Below are 6015 nucleotides of genomic sequence, written 5' to 3'. Positions count from 1 at the left end.
GCACTTCTACGTATACATAAAATACAAAATATGTAGGAAACCGACCTTATCCAAGCAAAGACTGATAGATATCAGTCCCAACAGGCTCTTCACTTTAAATTTCCTAGATTTTGGGACCAATTTCTATTTAATTAAGGGAAGTATTATGTAACAATTTGAAGAAAATTTTAGGATTTTGTAAGAATTTTGAGTTTTTCAACTGTTTAACATAATAGATGACTGCCATCATGCTATAAAAGCACTGGGAAAACTGTGAAGCCCTGAAAATATTGTTTAGTTTCATTTACACAATGATTCATGTTCTCTCTGTCAATTTCATTTTCTCCTGTGGGCCGGATTAGATGCTACAAAGGGCCAGATTTGGCCCCCGAGTCACGAGTTTGACACGTGTGTCCTAGATGAATCCAAACAGAGGAGCCATGATCACAAATCACTGAGTGCTTCTCCCGATGTCCTTGTTTGAAAGCAGGATGTTGATTGTTGCTTTGAAACCTTCAGATGTCACTTCTAAAACTAACTTATGTGAAGTTTCTGAGCATTATTTTATACCACATTCTCAGACATTTGGTGCATTAAAAACAAAGAAAACCACCTCCATTCATTACAGATGACAAATGACAGCCTGCACTGACCTACAGTGTAAAATGCTTTTTATCTATTTATATGTAAATAATGTATGTATCACACATATAATTGTACAGTTTTTTTTGTTTTTTACAGAGAAAATATATGACTAATGTATAAATGCTTTTCACATTTAAATTTGTGTTGTTTTCTTATTTTATTTTAAAACCTGAGGAGACGTGGAAAACAATGAAAAATGCAGGAGTTTCGTTTCCATAGCAACGATGGCGTAACGTGGTCTTGAAGGACTTGACAAGTTTGTTTAAATCCTGATCATTGAGTATAGGAACTGTTCATTGTTCAGTCAAATCAGTGGTTCTCAACCTTTTCAGCCCGCAAACCCCCAAACTGAAGGTTCCAGAGACCAGGGACCCCCACTATAGCTGAAGGTGGTAGAACACAGACATGAACATTGAAGAACAGTCATGTGGAGACAGGGCCATCTATAAGGGGGAATAAAGGGGAGAGATTTTTGGGGTTCATCCATAAAATCAGCAAAATGATGGTCTATTGTTCTATGAATCTGTGATAACCACATTTATGTATTTATCTGAATAAAATCCACTGTTATCCAGGAAGTTTATTATTATTTGGGCCATAGTATATAGTCATTTAAAAGATGTAAATCCTTGTTTTAATTAGAAATAAAATGGGTTTAAAGTAACCAATGGTGACACGGAATTTTAGAAACCATACAATTGGATAAAGGTGGTAAATGAGAGTGGCCAAAAATGGACAGAAAAAGAGGTAAAAAGGGCTCCAAAGTGTCAATATTGGCTTAAAAGTAGGAACAGTTAGTTTAAACTGGCAAATAACGAGCATGACAAATCGTGAATGTGGTTAAATTGGCAAAAAAAAAAAGCGTCAAATATGGTGAAAAAAGGTTAAAAATCACAATAATTAGTCAATTTTTGCGACATTAGGTGGGAAAAGTGGTGAAAAGCATTTATAAGTGCTGAAAATGTATTAAAAGTGGAAAACATGTATAGAAAAGGCTTTGGAATTTGATGGAGAAGTGGCAGAAATTAGAGTAATGGAGCAAAAATGCATTAAAAAGAGTGAAAATGTGGCAAGAAAAAGAAAAATGTGACAAGTTTGGTGTAGATACAGAAAAAGAGTAAAAATAAACAAATATGGGCTCAAATTGTGCAAAAAAATATTTTGTTTCTTAAAGGCATCAGGTTGTATTCAGGGTTGGGGTCAGTTATGTTTACAATTACCCATCTTCAATTACAATTACAGTGATCGGTATTTTTTTTTTCCCAATTACAAATCATTTAAAATATTTCTTTATTCTCAGAGAGTCAAATGCAACTACGTTCTCAATTACTAAAGTTCCATTACCATTACCATCACAATTACTGAGCCTGAAATGAATATAAAAATATAGGTTTTAATATTTTTGGTGGGGGCATGGCATAATAGAGCCTATAGGTCTTTGCCTGGGGCCTCAAAATCCTGCATGTGAAGGCCCGAGGATGTTCCTTTGTGAATTTGTGATGGAGTTTCCAGACTGAACTGTAAAAGTTTTTACTGCAGGAAACACTTCTTTTTCTCTCTCTCTCTCTCTCTTTTACTGCTTTTCTCTATTTTTGGTTTGAGGCTCAACGTTGTTGATGCTGAGGAGTTTCTCAAAAAACTTTAGTTTCCTTAAAATAAATGTGTGTGAGGCTTACAGAAGGAGCAGCTCTCAGAGGTTTGGACTGTTGCATCGGGTGGTGTGGATGGTGATGACGAAAAAGGTGGTGTGGAAAAAATCTTCGGGGCAACTGAATTGCAAATATTATGACATTTATTGTACAATCAGAGTCCAAAAACAGGGCGTCAAAACCTGATGAGAGCTGCTGGCCAGGTCATTACAAACATGGCAATCTCTGCAAACTCTAAAACATTTTCCAGCAAGCAAGTACTTATATAGACAAGGGTAAGGTCATCCAACAGGGTCATGTCTCTAACCTTAGCTCATCACCGTATATGGAATTACCTTGCTCTAGAAATACATAGAAAGACATAGGTCTTTTTGATAGGTCAGAAAACTGCCAGCTCCAATCAGCAACATACCTGTGACCATAATTCTAATCATGTAGATGTTTTCCACATCCTCAACGGAAAGGATGGACAGACACACGACCCTCCACTTCTCCCAAGAGTACATCGCATATCGCGCCGCAAACATTCCACCAGGACAGGCGGGCTCACCTCTGCCCTCTCTCTTTGTCATAAAAATTTGGTCGATTGCATTGAGAGACCAGCTGATCAATTCCATCATTTCGTTTTTTGGATAGAGATATAGAGAGAGGCTACTGATAGATTCTGATAAAAAAAAAGACAGCACACACAAAACAAGCAGCAGCAGCAGGGCAGATATAGTAGGGAGGGAGCAGAGAGAAAAAGTGTCCGCCTTCGAGAGCAGGAAGGGGCCCGCCGGCGAGTGCCCGCTGGCTGCCCGTTCGGCGCGGCTCTGGCCGTCTGCTGGGCGTGGGCCTTGGCTCCGCTGCTGGGGTCTCGGGCGGGGGGCTCTCTGGGCCCTCCCCTTGGGGGTTGGGTGCGGGTGGGTGGGGGGGGCGGGATGCTGGCGGGGGGCCTTGGGGTTGTGGGTTGGGGTCGGTGGCGGGATGCGCTGGGTGCTCGGCTGCTTGGGGCTTCCTCGGATGTGTGTGTTGGGGGCAGTGGCTGCCTCTCAGCCTGGGATCTTGGGGGCATCTGGGGGTTGCTCGGCCGTGGGGGGGTGGCCTGGGGCTCCCTGGCCCCCACTCTTTCTGCTGGCCTGGCTGCATCTGCAGGCCCGGGGCAGTTCTTGGGTTTGCGGTAGCGGTTTTTTGCACATATACTGGTATACAATGCACTGGCACGCCTTGGGATGTGGGATAAAATTCATACTGGGCTTAACTTTAGACACGATAATGTTAGGGTTGTTAAGTTGGACCCATAAACAAACACAACACCCAAAGTGTGGGTCGACGTTAATTTATTTAACAAAAAGTGTCCTCTTGGCTTGGCTTGATCCTGGGAGTGGCTCCAGAGCAGGCTCGGGTACTAGAGGAATAAAAGTCCAGAATCAAAAATAAAACTTGGTAAAAGGCATAGACTTCATGATATCTCTAGAGCAGAAGTACTGCAGCATAGACGGAACAATCCAACGATGAGTGGAGGTGAGTCTGAGGCTTTTGTATTGCAGTGATGAGTAATTGGAGCCAGGTGTGCCTGCTCGGAGTCCACGCCCCACCAGGACCAAGCCTAAAAGAAAAACAAAGAGCCACAAGAGGGAGACAAAAACAGGCACATATGGCCAAAAACATAACAGTTAATCCAAAATACCTGCTTGAGGTACTACCATTCACTCATTCCCCCTGTTCACAGCCACCGCCATTATAGCTAAGCTTCACACCTGTCACTATACTGGCTTGATTACTCAACATATTAAGCACAATATATTCTACAACTTCACATCTCACCCTCACTGTAAAACAATCTATTTTTCCCCACTCTTTCTATTTCCTACCTTGAGTCTCTCCTCCCTGCTCCCTTTCCCCTCCCCTCCCCCTCCACCTAGGTGTAACACTGCTCTCCCTTTTTGTATCCTCCCTATACTAAAATATATCTTACCCTTGCTTAGGGAGGGCTGGTGATGGTCACAATTAAGCAATAAAATAAATCAATTTATTTTATTGCAATAACAAAACATGCATTGCTGTAAAAACCAAACATAAAAAAGATAAAAGCCAAAATAAATTTGGAATTCACTCAAAACATATGTTTCTAATTCTTAAATTAATAAAATAGGCCGAACAGATGGAGACGCGTTTCGCGCATGCGTTGAATGGATCAGAAACGATCAGGCCAGTGAAAAGATTGGGCACTGAGAGCTTCCATCTGCTGGTTCCACTGATACGGGCCACAGTCTGCTGTTGAGTTACTTGCATCTGCTCAGGACGCACCCAAAGCCTTTTACGCCTACTCGAGGTGCTGTAAGTACTAAAAGCACAAGCCTTTATTTTTTTTTTGTGAGCTTGCACTGGCAGGTGAAGAGGCCACTTTTAAATTTGTATGGTCACAACAATCCCAAGCATCATCAGGCCTGCAATGAAAGGGTACCCTTGAGGCCAAAGACTGATCATTTAAAATGGGAAATAGTGTTTTTTTATGTTTAATCTTTGTTTTTAATACTAAAAACTATTAACTACCTCTGTGTGTTTTTTTTAAGGGTTATCTTTAATTATTTAGAGATATCAGAGTCAATATTTAAGAAAAAAAACTTAGTAGAATAAAAGTAACTAATTCAGTAATTTGAGAAGGTAGTTATTTCCCTGTTTCTCCTGTTTACCAATAAAATTCAGTATTACGCACCCAGGGCTCCGCTCTTCTTACAGCATCATGATAACAGAATGTTTATAATTTAGTTCGGTGAGATGGATACTACAAAAGGATGAATAAATTGAAATAATAATGTATTCACATTTTTTTATAATTTCACTGTATTATGTGAATTGCAGATGTTAGTCAACAGTGTTGCATCTCTGTATGGTGTATATTCCCTATTTTGGTTATGAATAAGTACGAATGTTCAAATGTTTAATTATAAATTAAGAAAATTGCCAATTAGTCCCACGCTGGTTTTTATTTGGAACACACACACACCCTGGTGACGTTGGATGTTTAATAAAAGTGTGATCTAATATTCTCTGTTTATGTGTTTCCACTGGTTTGCATCATATTGTGGTCGTCGTGCACTTTTTACCCACGCAGTCTGGAGCACAGGATGTCTGCTCAGTGCTCAGCGGGGTCACGTGGGGTCATGTGAGGACAGGACACACACACACACACACACACACACACACACACACACACACACACACACACACACACACACACACACACACACACACCATCCTATGGCTGTGGCCTGCTTATGTTTGTCTGGTGACGGCTGCGTTTCCTGTGACTTTTAAATATATATATCCTTCAAATCAACCAACCAGCATCAAACTGAGACTGTAGACTACATTTAACCCAGTGACGTCAGGCTCCCACCATGGAAATAACGATTGAATAATTAGACTCATCTGTTTATTTTACACACATTTACAACTATTTTGGTTTTCCCCAGTCTATTTTTTTGCACCCAACAAAGCAAACACAAAAAAATGACACAAAAAACACACAAAACGGTGGATACACAAAATTTACTCAGAAAACATTCAAGACGATTGCAAAAATGCAGAAAAATGTTTAAAACGACATTAGAAGTACTCAAAAATTACTACTTAAAAAAAAACATGGTAAAAAATAAAACAATATGACTCCAAAAACACACAAAATGACAAAACCCGGATAAAAATGCACAGAATATACAACATTTACTCCAAAAATATACAAGACATCTGTGACAAT

Source organism: Gouania willdenowi, chromosome 12 (genome assembly GCF_900634775.1).
Source record: "Gouania willdenowi chromosome 12, fGouWil2.1, whole genome shotgun sequence".
Classification (NCBI taxonomy): Eukaryota; Metazoa; Chordata; class Actinopteri; order Blenniiformes; family Gobiesocidae; genus Gouania; species Gouania willdenowi.
The sequence above is the reverse complement of the archived record's forward strand: the minus strand, read 5'-3'. Positions refer to the sequence as shown.